The sequence below is a fragment of the Physeter macrocephalus genome, chromosome 9, assembly GCF_002837175.3.
Source record: "Physeter macrocephalus isolate SW-GA chromosome 9, ASM283717v5, whole genome shotgun sequence".
Taxonomy (NCBI): domain Eukaryota; kingdom Metazoa; phylum Chordata; class Mammalia; order Artiodactyla; family Physeteridae; genus Physeter; species Physeter macrocephalus.
In genome coordinates, this window is record NC_041222.1 from 12,649,440 (window position 1) to 12,674,971 (window position 25,532).

Sequence of the window (25,532 nt, forward strand, 5' to 3'; positions counted from 1 at the left end):
GAATGGAACTTTACAACTTTGGCACCGCAAAGGAAACCATAAATACGATGAAAAGACAACCCTCAGAATGGGGGAATATATTTGCAAACGAATCAACTGACAAAGGATTAATCTCCAAAATAAACAAGCAGCTCAAGAAGCTCAATATCAAAAAACCAACAAACAACCCAATCCAAAAATGAGCAGAAGACCTAAATAGACATTTCTCGAAAGAAGATATACAGAATGCCAACAAACATGTGAAAGGATGCTCAACATCACTAATCATTAGATAAATGCAAATCAAAACTACAATGAGGTTATCACCTCACACGGGTCAGAATGGCCATCATCAAAAAATCCAAACAATAAATGCTGGAGAGGGTGTGGAGAAAAGGGAACCCTCTTTCACTGTTCATGGGAATGTAAATTGATACAGCCACTATGGACAACAGTATGGAGGTTCCTTAAAAGACTAAAAATAGAACTACCATATGACCCAGCAATCCCCCTACTGGGCATACACCCTGAGAAAACCATAATTCAAAAAGAGTCATGTATCACAATGTTCACTGCAGTACTCTTTACAATAGCCCGGACATGGAAGCACCCTAAGTGTCCATCGACAGATGAATGGATAAAGAAGATGTGACACATATACACAATGGAATATTACTCATCCATAAAAACAAACGAAATTGAGTTATTTGTAGTGAGGTGGATGGACCTAGAGTCTGTCATACAGAGTGAAGTAAGTCAGAAAGAGAAAAACAAATACCGTATTCTAACACACATATATGGAATCTAAAAAAAGAAAAAAGTTCTCATGAACCTCAGGGCAGGACTGGAATAAAGAGACAGATGTAGAGAATGGACTTGCAGACACGGGCAGGGTAAGGGTAAGGTGGGATGAAGTGAGAGAGTAGCACTGACATATATATAGTACTGAATGTAAAATAGATCGCCAGCTAGTGGGAAGCAGCTGCATAGCATAGGGAGATCAGCCTGGTGCTTTGCAACCACCTGGAAGGGTGGGATAAGGAGGTGGGAGGGAGACACAGAGGGAGGAGATATGGGGATATACGTATACATATAGCTGATTGACTTTGTTATACAGCAGACACTAACACAACACTGTAAAGCAATTATACTCCAATAAAGATGTTAAAAAATAAAAATCTTGGCGCCATCCTGTACTCCTCCTTTTCTCTCTCACTCCACATCCAATCCTTTCACAAATCCTGTTCACGCTACCTTCAAATATATCCAGAACCCAACCACTTCTCATCATCTCCCCAATTATCCAGGTGACCCAAGCCACCATTAACTCTTGCCTAATTGCTTTAATAGCCTTCAAATAAGCTAGGTAATTTCCTACTTTTGATAACATGTTAATGTTAATAACATGTAACATGTGACATGTTAATATTAGGGGAAGTTGGCTGGGGGGGTGTATGGAAACCCGTACTATTTTTGCAAGTTTTCTGTGAGCACAAATAGGAAACCAACAGAGGTCTAAGGAGATAAATATATCATATTTTGGAAAGAGCTACTGCTCTCAAAGACTTGATTAAGGAATAATATATTTCATCAAGATTATGTCTCTAGCTCTACCTTACAGTAGACACAATATAATATTCTACAATTCGTAAATGTAGAAGGCACAGAAGAAACAGACATTAACAGACAAACACCGCAAACAATTGTTGCAAACAGAATCCACCGTGGATGCTAGAACTAGTGGTCAAAATTCAGAAGAGAAAAATGATTTACATAGTTTCAAAATATGTCTTCCAAGATATTTGTTAATTATAAAGGGAGGGATAGTAACTTTACAATGGAGCAATTCGGCAGGCACCACCTACCCAAGTGATCGAGGTTATCACCAGTAAGATGCACTAAGGACAGAACCTCATTTCTCTGGCAATTTTGTCAAAAAGGCATAACCTCACTTCTACAATGAGAAAACATTAGACAAGTCCAAACTGAGGTTCATTTTTCACAACAACTGATCAACACTCTTCAAAAGTGTCAAAATCGTGAAAGACAAGGAAAGACTAAAAAACTGTTACAGATTATAGAGGGAATGAAAGAGGAATAACAACTAAATGCAACGTGGGATCCTAGGTAAGCTGGTGGATCAGAAAAGGGACATGAGTGGAAAACTGCTGAAATTCTAAGAAGGTCTATAGTTTAGTTAATAGTATTGTGCCAATGTTAATTTCCCAGTTTTGATAATTTTACTATGATTATGTAAGTTAATATTAGAGGAAGTTGGGTGAGGGGGTGTGTGGAAACTCTGACCTATTTTTGCAAATTTTCTGAGTCGAAAATTAGTTCAAAATTAAAAATTAAAAAAGAAAAAAAAATCAGCCTTTGAAGATTTCTGTGAAGTTTTAGCTGAAGTGTTTTAGGGAATGTTCTCTTTTTTAAAGGTAAGGATCATATGATAGTCTAGTCATCTTACAAATATTTTCTTTTTGAGTATATTTAATATATATGAATGTATTCAATGAAAACTATACTCTTATAAATAACAGTATGACAATGAATGTATTTTGTTATGAATATATGTGGCGTATGAATATATTCTTGATATGTAATAATATATTCTTACATTGTTTCTTGACTAACTGGCTGGCTTCTCTCTGACAATCTAAAGTCTTACACAAAGTATGTTTCCTGTATATTTAGCTTTTGTCTAATGATGTGTTTATACACTGATAAGGCATAAATCTGAACTTTCTGTTAATAAAGTAATTGCCTTAGAAGTTTAGGGCTTTTCTTATTAAAGATTATTTTGGGAGTCAAAACTTATTCTATAGATTTGCCTTAATACCTTTTTTGTTGAAGCCTTCCCATTCATCATCCAAATAGATATTTTATTTGTCTTTTTAAGAGCATACTGGCCTGAGAAATAAGGATATCCCTACACATTATGTAATAAGAAACAATATTTGTTAAAAATGAAAGAATATAGTTCAATATAATGTTTTTGAGAAAGAGGTACATAGGTGAAAAGGTCAGGCAATTTGGCTATATGAAAACTTTCTTTTTAAAAAGTAAATTAAGAAGGAAGGCGGCGCAGAGCTGGGCTGGCGGACGCGAGGCCGCGGGAGGGCGGCTGCGACGCCGTGTTGGGTCGCGCTCGGCGGGGAGGCCGCGGTGGCCGCATCAGTGCTGACGTGGGGCGACGTGGGCCGGCGCTGGTCCCGGTGGAGCTCGTCGTCCCACCTCCTAGCGTCTGTAAGCAGTGACGAGGCCCGCTACGTAAATCGCTTCGCGGCAGGATAAATAAAGAAGAAAACGAAGGAGCAAAGCATTGATTACAAATGTCTTAATAATGAGCAAATGTGGCAGGAAAAAATATATTACAACAAATCTAAGGTAGCAACAATTGCAGAGACAGATGAGTCTGCAGAATCAGAAAGTGTAATTGATTTTCATAAACGCAGAGAAATCCTTTCACGAAGACCCTCTTACAGAAAAATACTGAACGACCTTTCCTCTGATGTGCCTGGTTTTCCCAAGATTGAAGAAGAAAAATCCGAGGAAGAAGGAACGTCACCTAATATCGCTGCTATGGCAGTGCCGACTAGCATATATCAGACTAGCACGGGGCAATACACCACCACTGGTGACATGCCGACTTACCAGATCTGAGCTCCGACTACTGCTTTGCCACAGGGAGTAGTGATGGCTGCCTCACCGGGAAGCCTGCACAGTCCCCAGCAACTAGCAGAGGAAGCAACACGCAAACGGGAGCTGAGGCTAATGAAAAATAGGGAAGCTGCCCGGGAGTGTCGCAGGAAGAAGAAAGAATATGTCAAATGTCTTGAAAACCATGTGGCTGTGCTTGAAAACCAGAACAAGACTCTCATTGAGGAACTCAAGGCCCTCAAAGATCTTTACTGCCGTAAAGCAGAGTGACTGCCTTTGACTTGGGCCTTGTTTGCCCAGAGCTCTAATCAAGGCAGGAGATGCAGCAGTCTTACTAACTGCCATGTGGACTTGTGGAAAGGACGCTTGTGACCCTTCAGAACCCAGTTTGTCTTAGGGTTTGGAATCGCATTGGGAATGTTGTCCCAGGATTTGGAACTCCACGATCACACTTACCAAGCTTACTTCAGCCTCCCTGTCAGTAGCATGCATGTGAAAATAAATGTTTTGTTTTTGCCCTTTTGCTTCTACTCTTATAGGGAAGCTGCTAAAGAATGTCGACGTCGAAAGAAAGAATATGTCAAATGTCTGGAGAGTCGAGTTGCAGTGCTGGAAGTTCAGAACAAGAAGCTCATAGAGGAACTGGAAACCTTGAAAGACATTTGCTCTCCTAAAACAGATTAGTAGAAATATTTAACTATGAACTGATTGCAATATGTACAGTTGCTTTTGAAGGCAATACAATATAAAGCCGGAAAGAATTATGACTTTTTTTTCCCTTTATCATTCATCATATTTTCTAATCTCTAACATTCCCAAACTGCTTCACTGTACATAGTTAACTCTTAGCTGTAACTTCAATTTTTTAAAAGAGGCAAACTGTAAAGAAAAAAAAAAAAGTACGCAACAAATTCTTAAAATGCAACATTTGTAAGGCTTGTTCCAGTGCCACATATCTGCAGTTCCCGATCTCTGTGTCATGAACAGTGTCCTATGCAATAAAAAATTTTTGCAGGTCTTTAAAAATCATTTTAGGAAAGGACGATCAAAGATAATGCATCCAGCAGTACAATAAAAGTAAACCACAAAAAATACCTCAGGAAAGAACTGAAAGAAAGAAAGAATTGAAAGAATCTAAAGAAAATATTGTATTGCTGTTCTTGAATGCCATAGTTGAAGAGAGTTTTTAATAGAACCATGTTGGTTACAAAAAAAAAAAACAAAAAAAAAAAAAAGAAGGAAGGCAACAGTCTGGAGAAAATATTTGCAACAATATGATAGACAAAGAACTGAGGTCTTTATGGCATTGTATTGTTGTTTCACTTTCATGATTTACAAAAAAAATAATAAAACTCCAGTGAATAGACAAAATTAAGAACAAGAGAAACGTTCAGGCTCAGTGATAATTAAACATAAAGTTATATGTGAATCTCAATACTTTTAAAAAAAGTCTATCAAATTAGCAAAAATATAAAATGAGATAATGCCCCATTGCTGATGAGAGGAAAGGAGGGGAGGAACTTATTCTCATATTTATTGCTGATGGGTACCTAGTGGGGGTTTTTATTTGTTTGTTTGTTTTAAACTTAGAAGTTGTAGCAAAGGAAAAACTTCCTTCTACCCTCCTAGATTCTGTGGCTGGGTCTAAGAGTTAAACTGACATCAGACAGAAGCATACAAATTTGGTTAATATTTTTTACATGCACACAGGAGTCTTCATAAGGAAAATGAAGACCCAGAGAAGCAGTTAGGATTGAGAGCTTATATATATTTTAAACAAAGAAATGATAAATTTGTAGAAAAGACACAAGACAAAGGAGTTTTAGCTTGGGGCTGTAAATTGTCAGACAGCTACTAGGAAATAAACGGGGGGAAATTAATGGACAATAAAGGTTATTTTAGTAGGTTTGTTTGTTAAGATCCATTTTGGTGTTGATTTCCAGTTACCAGTGATAAGAATGTTCTTCTTTTCCTGTATAAAGAGGGCACCTTTCTCACGGGAAACTATATGACCTGCTTTTAGGTAGAAAGAGGGAGGTCAGAGAGCCCTTTCTACATTTGTGATTCTTAAATGCTAATAGCTCAAAATAATCAGTATGCCAAAGTGGCATATTTTGGGGGATGGATGTTCCGAACCCCTTTGAAGTATAATATACATACAAAAATGAATGTATCGCGTGTACAGCTGATAGATTTTTACAAATTGAACATGTGTGACTAGCATTCTAATCAATAAGCAGGACATTATCAGCACCCCGGAGGAACCTCTTGTGTTCCTTCTAGTATCTAACATAGCCTTTCTGAAGAAAAATATCCTGACTGACTGTTGAGTAATAGGGTATTTATGTTCAGCTTTAGTAGATATTGCTAGTTTTCCAAAGTAGTTGTATCCATTCACACCACGACCATCAGTGTGTCCCTGTTCTTTTTGTCCCCCTTCCTCATGTTTATCATTTTGAAAAGCAGTTTGATAAAATGTATCAAGGACCATAAACATATTCATACCCATTTATCTAGTGATTCTAATAACTGCAAAGATATAAAAAGATACATGCACAAAAGCATTCAGGAAAGCAGAGACCAGGGACCACAGGCTAAATCTGGCCTGATGCAGCCTTAAACCAGCCACAACCATTCCTTGTCTGTGGCTGCTTTTTTTGCTACAATGCCAGAGTTTAGTTGTTAGAGAGCTTGCAAAGCAGAAACTGTCTACTATCTGACCCGCTCCAGAAAAAGCTTGATGACCCTTGCAATAGAGCATTATATGGAATAATGAAAGATTGGCAATAACTAATATATCCATCAGAAGGGGATTATTAAATGAATCCTTGGTGTAAGCATTTAATGGAATAGGACATAGCCACTTAAAATGACGATTAGAGAGATTATTCATCCAACAAATATTTATTAGGCATTTGCTACTTTAGGTGCTTTTCTAGGTGCCTAGAAATCAGTAGAGAGATAAATTCCTGCCCTTATAGAACTTTTAGTAGAGGAGACAGAATAAACAAGATAAATCCAGAAAATAACACATAAGGGATAAGTGCTAAGATGGAAAAAAAACAAAGCAGGGAAGGGAGATATGAAATATTTCAGGGTGAGGGCTTGACATTTTAGATTTAGAAGGTCCCACTGAGAAAATGGCTTTTGAGTAAGGACCTAAAATAAGTGAAAGGTCTTGACACTCAGGTAGCTGGAGGAATAGCATCTGAAGCAGAGGGAACAGAAAGTACAAAGGGCCAGACTTGGAAATGTGCCTGATGTGTTCTAGGAACAGCAATAAGGTGAAGGGCTGCTGTAGACAGAAGGAGGGAGGAGTTGCAAGGGATGAGGTTGGACAGGTAACTGGGGGGTAGGGCTGATGATACATCATGCAGAGCCTGTGGCAACATGAAAAATCCCTACTATAAATTGTCCAAAAAAAAAAAAAGCTTTCTCCCTTCCATTTCCCTCCCTCTTTCTCTGCTCAATAATGAGTTATGTAAAGCAATGCATAAGGAAAAGATTGGAAGAAAATACCCTAAAATGTTAACATTTTTAATGTACTGGGGTTATGAATTATATTTTTCTTTTTGTTAAACTTTCTATAATTTGGAAGGCAGCTGTGCTCACCACTATACTACCAACACCTATAATTTGGCTATATTTTATAATAAAAAACATATTTAAAAACTTAAAGGATTTTGCATATTTTTGTCTTTGAATACTTTAGAAATCAAGTACTTTAGATCCTCTCCAGGTTGACTGTAATCTGCTAGCAGGCAGCAGTGTCTTAAATCATCTGAGGAGCAGCTGTTTTCCTTTTTGTGGCCGCGCCATGTGCAGCTTGTGGGATCTACTGAACTTGGGCCCTTGCCAGTGAAAGCGGGGAGTCCTAACCACTGGACCGTCAGGGAATTCCCAGTAGCTGCTTTTTTTAATGATTAATTTTTCAGTGTTTGAACCAGAAGGAACTGTAGGAATGATCTATTTTATAGTTTAGCCCCTTTATTTTATGCGTAAGGAAATGATCAAGAGGAGAGAAGGAACTTGGGCTTCTAGTTCTTTTTCGTAGGTGTTTGTATGCTTCATCATCATTCGATCTGAGGTTTTCCAGCACTTTAGTGCTTTTTGTGATTAATAATTTACCTCATCTTTAACTTAAAGAAAATCCTTGCAAATAATAATACCTAAATCTGTTTTGTCCAAATTCTCCCAGTGCCAAAACTACTGTAGCAAATACGTGCTAATAATGAATTCTTTTGGCTAGCACCCTGGTTAAGAACATGGACTTTAGACTCAGACTACCTGGGTTTAAATCTTGTTTCTGGCCCTTATTAGTGCTTAACCTCTCTGTGCTTTAGTTTCACATTTATAAGCAGTATATAATACTAAGTATATACCTCATAGGGTTGTTGTGAGCATTAAACAAATTCATGTGAGTACATACAGTGTGAGGCACATAGGACAAATTATTATTGAGGTTTAAATATCTACAAGGGAAGGTATTTAAACACTAGACACCAGAGAAAATTGAGTTCAGCAAATACTTATATTATTGAAAGTCTATATATGTCTCTCTACTTTGATTTCATAGCTAACACGCAGTTTACTAAGAACATTTTAAAGCTAATCATTCTAATTAGCACAGTGGCTTCAAACAGTGTGCTGTTGTAGCACTTATACTATAAACTCTTATAGATGGTTATCAGATTTTGGAGAGAACAATGTTTACTTTTATTTTAATAAGAGAAACATGAGTTAGGTCTAAGTGGGTCATGTGATGAAACATGGGGTAGGATGAGTGGTAAAAGGCAAAGGACAGTGTCCACCCAGCTCTAGGAAAGACTGCTTGTTTACTGGAGCATGCAAGAACTTTGCTTTGTGAGTATATAGGTCAGGACAGAAAAGAGCTCTATTTAAAGAAAGGGGATCAAGTAGAGAGTGATACATGAGGATGTGACTCAGTCTTTTGAGGGGTTCAACCAAAATTCTAGTATTTGAGTGTCCCCTAAACTCAAAGAGGCTGAAACAGTTGAACTTACATAATGGATATAGTTAAGAATTAACAATTAAAAATTTTTTTCTAGAAAATGATGATTTCTGAAATACCATATGGTAAAGCTTTTGGTAAAATTTGAAATATGAAGGAAATGAAATTTATAGAGTACTGTGACATTTTGTAAAAACAATTTTTTTTGTGAAAAAAGTTAAATGTATTTTTCTTTGTGGCATTTATTTAAGGATAATTTTATATACATAGAGTATACCTAATGTATTTTGTGCTTTTGCTCATTTGGGGATTGCATAAGATTCTATTGCTTTATACCTGGAAAAATCTGAAAATTTTTTCCAATGTTGATATTGTTTTCTTCAGTGCTAAGTCTTCAGAAGTGTTCCTTGCTCAAGCTTTTTTTTTTTTTTAACATATTTAGATCAATGCAGATATAGACAGCAGTGTTTCTGCCACACTAGCTTTATAAGAAAGTTTCTGCCTTCCTTGCAAAATCATGCGTTGTTACTTAGGGTTTCTGTGGGCACATTAATTTTGAATAGAACCTGGGGATTGTGCTTATTAACAACTAGAAGTGTAGCAGTTTTGGTAGTGAGTTCCTAACAGGACTCAGGTACTTACATGTTCAGTAGTACATTGCTGTTGTAGCAGTTGTGGTATTTAATTGAATCTGAAGGTCCCTGGGAACCTTCCTAGTCCGTTATATTAAAGTGAGTGGAAAGACCTCTGACAAAAAAATTTTTTTAATGCAATTCAGTATTTATGATTTAGTTAATAGTTAAGCTAAGGACTTTTAGGAACATTTGCGAGGTGGGGGAAGGAAACCATACATTTACAGAGACGTTTGTGAAACATGAAATTGTGCTACTGAATTAGCCTTTCTTTACCAGCCCTCTGCTGGTACACCAGGCTCTGGTCCAAGGAGTAGCATATGACTCAGATTCCCCCTTAACACCCTTGTCAGTTACTCTTTTCAGGGTTTAGGTTGATACATCAAATGCACATAATAAATCTGGAGTGCTTAGGAAGGATGTGTGGAATCTCTCTTTAGGTTTTAAGAAATGACTATGATTGAATATTTTAGTTTGATTCTTTTGAGTAGGAATTTTTGTTGTGTGTGATAAATGTGCAGCATATTAGCACCAAGGGAACTAAATTGGAATCCACTGGGCTATCAGTCAAACTTTCCGTACTTGTAAGATCAAAGTATGCCTCTGAGATAGTGTATCTTTTAGCTTTACTTGGTAATTCTTAATCTTTTCGCCTTTTTTTGACCCCTTTGCTAGTCAAGATTAAAAACTTTGCACTCTCAAGCAGCAAGGTCCTACTGTATAGCACAGGGAACTTTATTCAGTATCCTGTGATAAACCATAATGGAAAAGAATATGAAAAGAGAATGTATAGATATGTATAACTGAATCTCTGCTGTACTGCAGAAATTAACACAACACTGTAAATCAACTATACTTCAAATAAAAATTTTAAAAAAAGAAAAAAGAAAAAACTTTGTACTCTCTTCTCAGAAAACACACATTTGTACACAAACATATGATTTTGTATAAATTTTAGGAAAAATGTGGCCCCCCCAATGCATTATGCTAACAATATTTTGTGTATTTACATTTTAGCATATGACTTTTTGTCTGAGGATAGAAACTTTAAACATTTGAGATAAGGATTAGGAGAGTGAGCTTATGGGCATCCAGGGCAGTTTTACTTTTTTGGAGGAGGAGAGGATAACATGGTATTTTTTTCATCAGAAATCCATTTAAAATGTTATTTCTGATAAATGTACTGGTAGTGTGCATCTGGTTAAATCATTCTTCTGCACTGAAGGTTTTGAAAAAATAGTGTCTAGTGGTGCACTCACAAAGGCAGTCTAGCAAGGAAAAATTAAAAAGCTTAAATTCTCATTCTCATTTCTACAGGAATAAAGAGGGAGAATTCATTATGTCAAGCATTACAAATAAGCATGTATTAAATCGGCTACAGATGATGATGGCACATTGTTGGAACACCCCATGAAAGATAATTTGCATGGAAGATGATTATTCAGTAGGGCTTTAATTTACAAGAAACATTCCACCATTTAATTGAGCCCTTTTAGACACACTGCTTTGCTTCAATAGATTTTGTTTGCTCCCTGCATATGTACAATGCTGGAAAGGTGGTTAAAGTCTGATTCAGTCTAGCTGGAAGGTGAAACAACAGCTGAAAGTCATGTCATAAAAATATATATTATTAAACATTTGAGAATTGTTTTTATTTTCATTTTGTTTTGTAATATACTCTTATTTTTGCTATTGCTTTAAAAAATATATAGTTGATGTACAATATTATCTTAGTTTCAGGTGTACTACATAGTGATTTGACATTTGCATACATTATGAAACGATCATGGTAAGTCTAATAACCATCTGTTCTCATACAAGTTATGACAATATCAGTGACGACAGTCCTTATGCTGCGTATTACATTCCTGTGGCTTATTTATTTTATAACTGGAGGTTGTGCCTCTCAATCCCTTCACCCATTCCACCCCCACCCCCAACCCGCTCCCCCCTGGCATCCACCCATTTATCCTCTGTAACTGTGAGTCTGTTTTCATTTTGTTTTTTGTCTTGTTTTGTTTTTTAAATTTCACATATAAGTGAGGTCATATGGTATTTGTGTTTCTCTGGCTTATTTCATAAGAATTGTTTTTGAAATTGGTTTTCTCTTGGCTAGTTTGTACTATAAAACTGATTGTCTAATTTTTTTTTCTAATAAGGTTTTTTGTGTGTGTGTGTGTGGTACGCGGGCCTCACACTGTTGTGGCCTCTCCCGTTGCGGAGCACAGGCTCTGGACGCGCAGGCTCAGCGGCCATGGCTCACGGGCCCAGCCGCTCCGCGGCATGTGGGATCCTCCCAGACCGGGGCGCGAACCCGGTTCCCCTGTATCGGCAGGCGGACGCGCAACCACTGCGCCACCAGGGAAGCCCTCTAATAAGGTTTTTATAAGATTATTTGGTCCTGCTGGCCACTACATGGTTCAATTTAAATTTTTTTCATTTTTATAGACCACTCACCTATATTGTACTTTTGCGAAATGAGCAAACATAGACTGCATTTATAGTTATTATAGAAAGAAAATTATTTGGTGATAAAGAAGACACTAAAATAAAGATTTCAACAAATAGCTGACTTGCGATTAAAACGCCTGGAAAGATATGGTTTTTTAAAAAGGTAATGTAGATATGTCTAATATCTTCTCTGTGTTAGCAGAATTGTGTATGGTTAAGCTTCATCATAGTGAAGAAGCTTTCGGTGAGCCTGGAACCAGCTCCTTATGGATGTTTCACCCTTGAGGCATTTAAAATAAACATTGTTGTGATAAGCCAACACCCAAGCCCAGTGTTAGGGGAAACACTGAAGTTTTGTCCAAATGAGGAAAAACACTGAAGGTCTGCAGGTTAAATCAGGAACAAGATAAGAATGTCTATTATCACCATTGTTTTGGAGGTCCCAGTCAGGGTAGTAAGATAATGCAAGAAAAAGGGATACAGGTGTTGGAAAGGAAGCCATACAGTTATCACCGTTTGCAGGAATAATGATGGGACAGAGGAAAGGAACATTCCTGAGAAAGATGAATGTTTGAAGTAGAGGGAAGGGAGCTTGAAACATTTTCTGTTGGGTGCCATCTATGTTTTTGGTGAGTGAAGGCTTTCTGCTGAAAGTGGAGGGGCTGAGGGTGAAATTGGAAAGAAAGCATTTGGAGTAGACGCTGCGATGAAAAACTATTTGGAATAGCTCTAAGGGTTAAACAGAAGGTGAACTGGTATGAAGACACTGTGGAGTCAGTCAGCAGAGGTTGGTTCTTGTGAGTCAGGGTGACTTCTGGATTCTCTGAGCATAAATAATTGATTACCTGTGGGCAGCTTGATAACTGCCTGAGGTAGTTAAGAAGTGGTTCAGCCCCTTCCACAAAAGTTTGCTCCCAAGATCTGATATTTGACTGTATGAATACCTGAAGTTGGAGATCCAACAGGATCAATTATAAGTAAGGTAAGGGAGAAAGGAAGGATGAAACTGGACAGGGAAGCCTGTGTGTTAACATCTCTCAGTAGAATGTCTGATTATATAGAAAAGACGTAGGTGATAATTCCTCCTTCTTAGGTTTCTTATGGAGATTAATCAGATGTGGCAAGGGGTGTGAACTATTTCCCACAGTGCCCTGCTCTTAGTAGACCGCTGCTTTAAAAACAAAAGCAGACATCTGTGCTCTGTGAGACCATTCTTTCCACATATTTAAGCAAGCCTGTCTCCCATACATACCTTCAATATTAAACTTTCTCTTTGCACTGATCTGGCCCCTGCTCCTTCAACCTGCATCCTAAGAAACCTCTGCTTGAGCCTGCTGCTTCATGTTCCTGTTTCTCTCCTTTCTTTCACAGTCAGATTTCTTAGATAAACAGATTACAGTGCTATCTGTTCTGTTATCACTAATTTAGTGTCATCCCAGAGAATTCAGCTGCCACTACCTCCCTCCTCCTCAAAGTCTCCTTGAAGCTAACTGTAGATGATAGAGAAATAAACAAATAAGTAAACTATCAGGTGGTAATAAGTGCCCTAGAGAAAAGTAATCCAGGTTAGGGGGGATAGGAAATGACAGGCACACACAGGGAGGTTTTTAGGGTGGTCTGAGAAGGCCTCTCTAATAAGAACACACTTAAGCAGACCTAAAGTGAAGGAGTAGATTATGCAACTCTCTGGGGAAAAGAGTGATCCAGGCAACCATGGCAAAATCCCTGAAGTGGGAGCAATGTTGGTGCATTTGAGGAAAAGCAAGGAGGATTTTGCAGATGGGACAAAGTGACCAAGAAGGGAACCATGTCAGAGAGGTAGATGTGACATTGGGAGCATGTGGAAATTATCTTCTGAATGCTTCTATTTCCTCAGTGAGAGTGACTATGGAGCAGAAGGAATTGGAGATTTGAAGAGATGTTCAACTAGGACAGTGGGAGAGTGAATGGATTCAAGCCAAGTGTGACCCCTTGACCAGCAGCACCAATATCATCTGGGAATGTGTTAGAAATGCAAATTCTTGGGCCTCATCCTGGGGCAGGCAATAGATGGGCCCCAGGCTGAGCAGCTGGAATCTGTTTCCTGTGGACAGATAAAGATAATGGCAGGACCAAGTAGGAGCTGAGTCCTGCTTGGATAAAAGATAAAGAGACCACATATTTCTCATTCTTGAGGTCAAGGAGACCTCCCAAACTACACATGCACAGAAGAGTTCCTCAGGGGTCAGAGAAGGGAGGGGGTGCCAGACCATAATATGTTCTGTCAACTTCCCAGAGACCCTTGGGCTGGAATACACCTTAGCTAAAAGATGCACGCGCACACAGGGCAGGGTCCTGAGTCAGACCTAATATGGACCCAGAGCCAGACAAAGCAAGATGACTGGCCGGGGGACACTTGGAAGAACTGCCCCCATATAAGTGATTTAAACTACCCCAAAAGCAGGAACTCTCTCTCTGAGCCCACGGTGTGTCTATCCGAACATAATTTTTTTCTCCTAATAAACACTTTACTTGTTTCACTACTTTCTGTCTCTTTGCTGAATTCCTTCTTCAAAGCAGACAAAGAGCCAGGGCCCTGCCCTAGCTACTAGTCCCTGGTGGTCTAGCAGCTAGGATTTGGTGCTTTCACCACTGTGGCCTGGGTTCAGTCCCTGGTTGGGGAACCGAGATCCTGCTTCAAGCCACTGTAGGCTGCAGCCACCCCACAGCCACCAGAGATCAATCCCAGACCCACTGAATCAGAAACTCTGAAAGTTGGCACAAATGCTCTGTTTTATCAAGCCCTCTGGTTATTCTAATGCACAAAAACATTTGAGACCACTGGAATAGGGAGATAGGTAGCCCTAAGGACTTACTTGAGTTTAGTGGTCATAAGTTTAAAGTGAAGACAGTCATTAGCTTATGTTGAAGAAAGAAAGGGGTGAGGGAATTGAGAGTGTACAAGGGATTGTTTTCAATGATGTATTGGGTTGGCCAAAAAGTTTTGTTCAGGTTTTTCCGGAACATCTTATGAAAAACCCGAATGATCTTTTTGGCCAGCCCAGTACCATCAAATCTAAGCTGCATAAAGAAAGAAGTGAGGATGGGGTACTGGGACAGTGAAAACATGGTGGGATCAACTGAGTTTAGGTCCCAGTGAATCAAAGAATAGGTCAGTAAAAGGAATTCTCACACAGATTTGACTGATGCCAAATTCTAGGTATTTTTCCTTCATTCAAGGGTCTCCATTACTATCATTTTGTTACCAAACATGAGTTCGTGTGCCCAACGCACAATGAGGCCAAACAAAAGGACCCGTTGGAGTTTGGAGCACAGAAACATTTATTGCAGGGCCAAGCAAGGAGAACAGGTGGCTCATGCTTCGAAAATCCAAACTCCCTGATGATTTTCGGGAAAAGTTTTTATAGGCAAGATTTGGGGTGAGGGCTGCAGGGTGTGTGACTTTCTTCTGATTGGTTAGTGGTGAGGTAACAGGGCAGTGTTCCAGGAATCTTGTGCTCAGCCTGAAGTTACCATTCTCCACCTGGATGGGGGCCTTAGTTCCTGCGGAAGAACTCAAAGATACTGTTATGTATACCCCTTGAGGAGGAACCAGCATCCTTCTTTAGTAGCTGCATTGCCTTTTTTTTGATCGCTCCTCCTTTGTTTCTGCATTCCCTTACTTCCCTGATTAGCAACTGTTTGAATCTGCTCTTTGGTATTCAGGAAGGTCTAGGAGAATGAGGTCTTCATCCTGCAATAAGAAACTGGGGACACAGAAAGACTTTTGTATCCCAGAGGGCACCTCAGGGTCCTGCTCAGTTTCACAAAGAACCATGACTCATGGCTATGGCAAAAGTATGAATCTTGCAGAAAAGTAAGAAAAAAGTATTCATGACTATTGTTGTAATTGCTTGTCCTGTCATAAAGTATTGTCTTAAAAATACATTAGACTTATGCTTCTGGCCAAGATGAAGTAACTAGGAGCAGATTTATCAACTCCCTTGTATTATTCAGGTTCTCCAGAGAAACAGAACCAATGGGGTGTGTGTGTGTGCATGTGTGTACTTATTATAAGGAATTGGGTCACATAGTTATGGAGGCTGAGTACTCCCAAGTTCTCCAAATAGCAATTTGGAGACCAAGAAGAGCCTATGATGTAGTTCCAGTTTGAATCTGAAGGCCTCGGACCCACGAAGAACCAATGTCAGAAGGCAGGAAAAGACTGATGACTCAGCTCAGCTGTCTGGCAGGAGGTTTCCTTCTTACTCAGCTTTTTTAGGTTTTAGTTTAATTGGATGAGGCCCACCCACATTAGGGAGGGCAATCTGCTTTACTCAGTCTACTGATTCAAATGTAATCTCATTCAGAAACACCCTCACAGACACAGCCAGAAAAATTTTGACCAAATGTCTGGGCATCCTGTGGCCCAGTCAAGTTGAGACTAAAATTAACCATCATACCAACTGAAACAATTAAGAAACCAGACAAAATATAGTAAACGGTGATTTTTAAGACATTGGATATCAGGCAATGAAGTACAGTGATTTCTGAGAGATGAGAAATAAAGGGAACTCCATGATTGCCTCAGCTTACTATATACCTCTTCAACATATGGTGCTGGGGACAACTGGATTTCTATACAAAAAGAATGAAACTGGGGCTTCCCTGGTGGCGCAGTGGTTGCGCGTCCGCCTGCCGATGCAGGGGAACCGGGTTCGCGCCCCGGTCTGGGAGGATCCCACATGCCGCGGAGCGGCTGGGCCCGTGTGCCAGGGCCGCTGAGCCTGCGCATCCGGTGCCTGTGCTCCGCAAAGGGAGAGGCCACACGTCCGGAGCCTGTCCCCCGCAACGGGAGAGGCCACAGCAGAGGGAGGCCCGCATACCACAAAAAAAAAAAAAAAAAAAAAAAGAATGAAACTGGACTTCTACCTCATACCATATATATGAGATTTAAAAAAAAATTTTTTAATCTTATTGAAGTATAGTTGATTTACAATGTTGTGTTAATTTCTGCTGTACAGCAAAGTGATTCAGTTATACATACATACATATATATTCTTTTTCACATTCTTTTCCATTACGGTTTATCACAGGATATTGAATATAGTTTCCTGTGCTATACAGTAGGACCTTGTTGTTTATCCATCCTATATATAATAGTTTTCGTCTGATAATCCCAAATTCCCAATCCTTCCCTCCTCACCCCCTCTCCCCCCTGGCAATCACAAGTCTGTCCTCTATGTCTGTGAGTCTGTTTCTGTTTTGTAGATATGTTCATTTGTGTCATATTTTAGGTTCCACATATAAGTGATATCATATGGTATTTATCTTTCTGTCTGGCTTACGTCACTTAGTATGATTATCTCTAGGTCCACCCATTTGCTGCAAATGGCATTATTTTATTCTTTTTTATGGCTAATATTCTACTGTATATATATACCAGATCTTCTTTATCCATCCATCCGTCTATGGACATTTAGGTTGTTTCCATTTCTTGGCTATTGTAAATAGTACTGCTGTGAACATAGGGGTGCATGTACCTTTTTTTTTGTCTGAATATATGCCCAGCAGTGGGACTGCTGGATCATATGGCAACTTTATTTTCAGCTTTTTGAGGAACCTCCATACTATTTTACATAGTAGCTGCCAAAAAATATGAAAATTAACTCAAAATGGACGAACAACATGTAAGAGCTAAAACTATAAAATAAATACAAATAGAATAAACAGAATTAGAATAAATGACAGCCAAAGAAAGCAGAAGAAATATAATTCTTTGCTGTTTTTAATTCATTATTTCTCTATTGATTGCTCTATAAAACGTCAGGTGGTTTTTACTAATCTACACTATTATTATACTAACATGAGATTTAACACAAATTAGGTGTTTATGATGTCTGAACTTATGCTCATAGCATCGCAAACTGTTCAGGATCCATTTGAAAGTATCATGATCTATTTTTTTTAATTGAAACATAAGTTGATGTATAATATTATGTTAGTTGCAGGTGTACTACATACTGATTAGATATCTACATACATTATGAATGGTCACAATAAGTTTAGTAATCATCTGTTCCCACACAAAGTTATTACACTATTACTGACCATATTCCTTATGCTGTATATTACATACCCTTGGCTTATTTATTTTAACTGGAAGTTTGTACCTCTTAATCCTCATTCACCTATTTTGCCCAACCCTTCAGCCTCTTCCCCTCTGGCAACCACCAGTTTGTTCTCTGTATCTGTGAGTCTGTTTTCACTTTGTTTTGTTTATTTCTGTTGTTTTTTAGACTCCACATATAAGATCATATGGTATTTGTCTTTCTGTCTGACTTATTTCACTAAGCATGATACCCTCTAGAACCATCCCTGTTGTCACAAATGGCAAGTAATGATCTAGTTTTTACATGTTGGACACAGCAAGACATCACATGTTCTGGTATTTAAATATAAGTTAACAATAACAAAAGCCTAATCAAAGACAAATACAGATGGCCTTTAGGAATTTGTTGTGTTTTTGAATTATCCTTGTGTCTCTTCTGAACATTTCTATACATTATTTTGCCTTCTTTCATGCCTGGTACATAGGTGCTCAGTGATTATTACTGAAAGAATAAATATTGTGTAAGAGAAGCAAAATAGGTGTGGTGATCATGAAAATAAATTCCAAATCCTACAGTTCTTTCAGGCATTTCCAGCAGATACATATTACTGCTATAAGTCACAGTAATGAGTAATGGAGTATACCTTTTGGAGTTCAAAAACATTTTTATACTAACTTGTTTCTGATAAAACAGTAACCGCATGGGAATAATTTGGTTGCACTGGACTATGTTCATGATTGTTGGATTATTAAAGCGTTTAATTACTATTTCAGTAAGTGCTGATATAAATGCATCACCTTGTCTCTTGTTCCCAATTATACAATATTGTGGGAAGTGGACCAGTGTAATAGAAGAGAGGTGATTCAGTTCCCTTGGTGATATGTCATCTTAATTAAGATCAAGGAGTTCTTAAGTTTCATGTGTTTGGGAAAATGGCAAAGTGAAAACAGTTTTTTGCCATTTTACACTTGGCTTGATCGATTAAACTGGCTAATAGAAAGGAAGCAGCAAATTAAACTGCTTTTACGTTTTGAAGACACTTAAGATGGAAAATATAAAAGACAGAGGTAGGTAAGCTACATGTGTATTACTTGCAAGGAAATTTAATTCAGTCTTTAGCAATGGCTTTGAGTATAAGTACTACCTTCAGTTGTAGATAAGATAATGCATGTGGCATAATCTCAAGTAACTAGAGACAGAATGAAATTGATATTTTGCAGTAGTTGTGCATTATTTAGTATGTCTGATAAAGCAACAGCATATACCTGATGTTTTCACCACCATTTACATGATACTCTACACTCCAAGTAAGTGGGTATATTGGTCCTACGTTAACTTTTTTACAGTTAAGAGGTGTGGGCATCCTTTGTAAATTAATACCCATAAGCTTAAACTACAGATAAGAGAGTGGCAGAGGAAGCAGAAGCACTGATAAAAAAGAAAACTAAAGGAACAGAGAAATAAACAAGGTTTGAAACTGTGAGAAATACATGGATTTTTTTCACTGTAAGTATTCTAAAAGAGGGAAAAATCCAGATCATCAAAAATTTATATTAGTGATACAAATAAATGTTAATTTTTACTTTCCAATAAGAACAAATTCAAACTATAAAGATTAAAAATGGAAGCTAGATCCTGAGTTTTCCTTCTAATAAACCTTTCTAGACCATCTGTGGTTTGGATCTAGCCAGCATATGTCGGTCCTTTTCAATACTGTCCCTAGCACCTGGCATAGAGTACTTGGAGCTAGGAGGTGCTTAATGAATGATGTTTATATTTGATCTTTCTTCCCCCTTATGATGTGACTTGCTTGTGATGAGACTGCTATCTCCTCCTTTGTTTCTTTTGTTTTTATAAATGTATTTATTTATTTATTTTTGGCTGCGTTGGGTCTTTGTTGCTGCGCATGGGCTTTCTCTGGTTGCAGCGAGCGGGGGCTACTGTTCATTGCGGTGCGCGGGCTTCTCATTGCGGTGGCTTCTCTTGTTGCGGAGCATGGGCTCCAGGCGCACAGGCTTCAGTAGTTGTGGCACACAGGCTCAGTACTTGTGGCTCGCGGGCTCTAGGGTGCAGGCTTAGTAGTTGTGGTGCATGGGCTTAGTTGCTCCACGGCATGTGGGATCTTCCCAGACCAGGGCTCGAATTCGTGTCCCCTGAATTGGCAGGAGGATTCTTAACCAATGCACCACCAGAAAAGTCCATTTGTTTTGGTTTTGATTGTATTAATTTCTCCTTTACCTTATAGTCCCTTTCTTCCGTTGTTTTTTTAAATCATGTTCAAGCTGTTAGTTGTATATGTAATTACTTTATTCTTCAATCTTTAAACATTTTTTCTAATAAAAGCATATAAGGCAAACATCTTCCCGGGTCCACTGCTTTGCCTGTTCTCCTTGGGCTTTAATGTGTGGTATTCTTAGTGTCTTGTATTTCTAAACAGTTTACACACTACTTAAAGTAGTTTTTAAAGCCTGCTTTCCTTTCACCTGAATCACATTTGATATCTATCCAGTCCCTGTTCTTCATACACCTATCTCAGCTCCTGGTGCCTTTAAAAGGACCACGAATGATTCTTGGTCCAACAAGTTCTATTCTGGAACCAACCTCCTCCTTGGTTCCATACCACAGATATGATTGACTTGAAATGTGCAGTCATTCTCATTGCTTGCTTTGACATAGACCCTGACCCTTGTTGAACCCACTGGGATCAGCTTCCTTATTTCCACTTGCTATATCTGCTTTTCTGTGGCTTGATCCTTGGGTATGGCATAAAGCTTACCCCCCTTACCCAACCCTGAGTCTACAGCTGGGCAAGATGAATATACTAATTCAGAAGGACTTGGCTCAGCCTCTAGTGGGTCATTGGTACAGCTGCCCATGGCACTGGTGCAAGGACTCCGTCTCATTATGTGGACCTAATATTCAGCATCTGTCTCTTGGTCACAGTGGACAGAATGGAAATGTGAATCAACATGGCCCAGACTTTTTTTTTCTTTATAGTTTTACTCTCAAAGTGTGCATCACTATTCACTACAGTTTGTCTGCTGTTCAGAAACTTTGCTGTCTTTGGAGCCCATCACAGCTGCGCTGATGGTGGAGCTTGCAGTTGCCATCCCTGGAGGCATCCGGCAGGTTCTTTCAGTCAGAAGCTGCAGTTCTTTCTACGGGCACATTTTTACTTGATTCCCATTGTTCTTTCAGGAGTTTCTTTTTCTCTAGGGTTTCCTTTGCTCTTTTCTTTCCTTGCTTGCTTTCTCTTCTCTGCCTCTCGTTTTTCTTTGTAAACAGGACTGTTTTCACCATTGCAGAAAACATCCGCTTTCTCTTGCAGGATTCACTGAGCTAGGTTTCTGTTTTGATCGACGGATCTAGTCTGTTGGCATGTGCAACTCTGGCCACGTTTCTGCATCTGTAAAACGGAGGTAATACCACCTGACCTCAGGACTGGCCTCCCGGCCCCAATGTTCTAGGTGAACCGGCATCGCCACAGGAGCAGGATCGCAAACGCCCCAGACTTCTTTTAGAGTCAAGCGGATGGTGGGAGTACGTTCAAGCTGACAAGTGTGGGTGGCCTGAATTAGCAAGATACAGGGCTGTGTAAAGACAACTGGGCAATATCTTTCCTACCTACAGCAAAGCCACCTACCATCACAGCCACCATCATCAAAACCACCAATTAGAAACTGATTTCTTCAAAATTGAGTTATTTATAGTGAGGTGGATGGACCTAGAGTCTGTCATACAGAATGAAGTAAGTCAGAAAGAGAAAAACAAATACTACACAAATATTAACGCATATACATGGAATCTAAAAAAAGGTACTGATGAACCTAGTTGCAGGGCAGGAATAAAGACATAGATATAGAGAATGGACTTGAGGACATGGGGTAGGAGGGCGAAGCTGGGGCGAAGTGAGAGTAGCATCGACATATATACACTACCGAATGTAAAATAGTTGGCTGGTGGGAAGCAGCAGCATAGCACAGGGAGATCGGCTTGGTGCTTTGTGATGACCTAGAGGCGTGGGATAGGGAGGATGGGAGGGAAGCTCAAGAGGGAGGAAATATGGGTACATGTGTATGCATTTGGCTGATTCACTTTATTGTGTAACAGAAACTACACAGTATTGTGAAGCAATTATACTCCAATAAAGATTTTTAAAAAAGAAACTGATTTCTTTTTATTACTCATGACACCTAATTTGAGAAGTGATGTCAGAATCAGATGCTAAGGGTGGAGGATGGTTCTGGAAGGATGCCAAGACCTTTCAGATACATTCATAATTGGATATGTTGATTTTAAAGCACCAACCATGTGGTTTTAGAAGCTGTGGCCTGGATTACATGAAATTTAAGCCATATGTCAGTTCTGGTCTATGGCCTGGAATTTCCTCACCTTGTTTTATACTTTTGAATGTCCTAAGGAAGGTAGTTTAGAATTTCTTAGTGAAATATTTTTCTAAAAATGATTAAAAGTGAGCCCTTGAACAAATCTTTCTGGAACGTAGGTGTATGAACACATGCTCTAATGTCATTTTAGCATAGGTCATTAGTCTAGACTTGCATAGAACTGGCCCAGTATTAGCAGGCACTGATGAATCAGCTATGCAGGGTGAGGGAGGGGTCAGGGTGCCACTTGGAGAGAAGAAGGGGGCATTGGCTGGCTGTAGAGTGTCCTCTGAGATGCCATAATTAGTGAGTAGATGGGGTCAGTGAATCTGCAAACTAGCAGAGGTGAGGTCAGGGGATAGATAGAGCTGGTTTGGATGAGGAGTGTAGTTAATAATAGCTACCACTTACTGAGGACAGACTATGTGAGCTGAGTTGAGTGCTGAATATACAGCAAAACTAGAGAGGCGGTTGGTTGTACTGGATAGTGACAGTTGTGCAGAGAAGTTTCTAAAAGCCTTTTTTGCTGGGTATGTTGTCAGTCTTTTACATATGTCATCTTACTACAACCATAGAACTAAGGTACTGTTACTGTTATTTCCATCTTATAAAATGTGAAAAGGGAGTCTCAGAGGTTAAGTGAATTCTTCAAAGTTATACAGCTAGTAGTTGCTGGAGCCAAGATATGAAACATGTCTGTCTGATGCCAGAGCTTGTGCATGGTGTATTGACTCACTGTGTACAGCACGTAAGATAAGACCTATGGGGTGATGTGTATCTTGAATTCTTTTCTTGAACTCTCCTTTAGAAAAAAAAAAAAAAAAAAAAAAAAAAAGCCTCTAAGTTCATCCCACTTTGTCTTAACAGACATTTAACAGGAACTTTGCCCTGACTGGAAATCTGCAAGTAGCTCTTAGGTTTAAGATTTGAGGACAGATTGAGAGCTGGTAGGTTCAGCATCCATCCAACAGTGAATCTGAGTGGGCTGCCAGATGGTTACACTCAGGCCCACATTGCACATATGATGCCGTTTCAGCAGAAGTGGCTTCTTTCAAAGGCAGGCTGTTCCATGTTTATAGACTGCTGACCCACGGGACTGGGAAAAAGTGTGGGTATTTTAGCAGAACCACAGAAAACTCAGTGAATATGACCTAAACATGGTTGACAAAGTTGTTAGCATTTCACTGTATATAAAAGAAAATGCTAAATTGAAACCCAAGATGAAAATATAGTGATAAAGTTAGCTCTGATTCAGATGGTTCTCGTTTTATTCTTGGACCTATGGGTGGGTAGGCATTGTTTATGTGGGGAGTTGTGTTCCTAGAAGTCATTGCATATATCAAATTGCCCCAAGTGGGGACTATACACTATATGCAAACCCCCTGATAGGTTTAAAGCAGGACTTTGGAGTAAGATTTCATAACTGAGGGAACACTGAGGTTTGTAGTTGATTAAGTACAATTGCAGACTGCATTACAGAGATTTTGAATTATTGTTACTTTGGGGCCTTTGTCGACCCCTCATCCCCCGCCAATACACACATGCACACACACCCAAACACATGCACACACACAAGGTTTTTGCTGCTCTTGTTCTTTCTAGCAAACTGATTTACCACTTCTAATTTTAATTTCTAAAGAATGGGATTTTTTTTGGTGTGTCCCTCTACCCCATCTTATTTCCTCTGTTGATTTCAGCTCTTTTTTCAGTATCGATCGTTTCCCATCCCTATTCCCATGTATACAGAGTCAACAAGATGTAATGGTGGCAATGATATTAGTGCTGAGGGATTAACATATCTCTGAAGGAGAGGACTGTGTGGTGTGGGGAGATTTGAGAAGGGTCTAATAACAATGCTGTTGACATAAAAGGTGGATGGATCTAACCAAGAACAGGTAAAAACTCAAAGCCAAAGCATGGGCAGTAGAAATGGACAGCAGGCATTGGTTTTTTTTTCACATGCTTACAACCACTTATAAATTTTTGGCTTTGGGACTTGGCTGGTGGTCCAGTGGTTGAGAATCTCCCTTGCAATTCAGGGGATGCAGGTTCGACCCCTGGTTGGGGAACTAAGATCCCACATGTCACGGGGCAACTAAGCCTGCACACCACAACTAAAGAGCCTGCGTGCTGCAACTGCAGAGCCCGTGCACTCTGGAGCCTGTGCGCCACAATTAGAGAGCCCATGCACTGCAACTACTGAGCCCATGCGCTCTGAAGCCTGTGCGCCACAACTAGAGAGAAACCTGCATGCCGAAACAAAGAGCACTCGAGCCACAACAAAAGACCCTGTGGGCCACAACGAAGACCTGATGCAGCCAAAACTAAATAAATAAATATTTAATTAAAATAAGTAAGTAAATAAATTCTTAGTTTTGGTGAGCCCACACTTGAAGGAAGTCCAATTTAGTAACCAGCTGCAATTTGTGCCACACCTTGGAATATAAGGAGAGAGTGTAACTGAGAGAACTGCTCTTTTGCAGTGGGGGAGAGGGGGTAAAATATATAACATAAAATTTACTATCTTAACTCTTTTTAAGTGTGCAGCTCATTGACATTAAGTACATCCACACTGTTGTGCTACCATCACTACCATCCATCCACAGAGAGCTCTTTTATGATGCTATGGAAAAGTGAGAAGCTTTCCATCATAAAGATGTAGTGTGGTGTTGTCCCAAACTTTCTGCGATTATACAAAGGTGTCTCCCTCCCACTCTCCCTATCTGACCCCTCTAGGTGGTCACAAAGTACTGAGCTGAACTCCCTGTGCTTTACAGCTGCTTCCCACTAGCTGGCGATCTATTTTACATTCAGTACTATATATATGTCAGTGCTACTCTCTCACTTCATCCCAACTTACCCTTACCCTGCCCGTGTCTGCAAGTCCATTCTCTACATCTGTCTCTTTATTCCAGTCCTGCCCTGAGGTTCATGAGAACTTTTTTCTTTTTTTAGATTCCATATATGTGTGTTAGAATACGGTATTTGTTTTTCTCTTTCTGACTTACTTCACTCTGTATGACAGACTCTAGGTCCATCCACCTCACTACAAATAACTCAATTTCGTTTGTTTTTATGGATGAGTAATATTCCATTGTGTATATGTGTCACATCTTCTTTATCCATTCATCTGTCGATGGACACTTAGGGTGCTTCCATGTCCGGGCTATTGTAAAGAGTACTGCAGTGAACACTGGGGTGCATATATCTTTTGAATTATGGTTTTCTCTGGGTAGGTGCCCAGGAGTAGAATTGCTGGGTCATATGATAGTTCTATTTTTAGTTTGTTAAGGAACCTCCATACTGTTCTCCATAGTGCCTGTACCAATTTACATTCCCACCAACAGTGTAGGAGGGCTCC

The 25,532-nt window shown here is 39.3% G+C and overlaps 1 protein-coding gene and 1 pseudogene across 3 annotated transcripts in view; one reads left to right on the forward strand and one right to left on the reverse strand.

Annotated features, from left to right (window-relative positions):
- The window catches only part of KIAA1958 (KIAA1958 ortholog), a 183,440-nt gene that overhangs the window by 139,885 nt on the left and 18,023 nt on the right, over nucleotides 1-25,532 (reverse strand). The window lies entirely within an intron of this gene.
- On the forward strand, nucleotides 3,069-4,771 carry LOC102996542 (cyclic AMP-responsive element-binding protein 1-like; annotated as a pseudogene).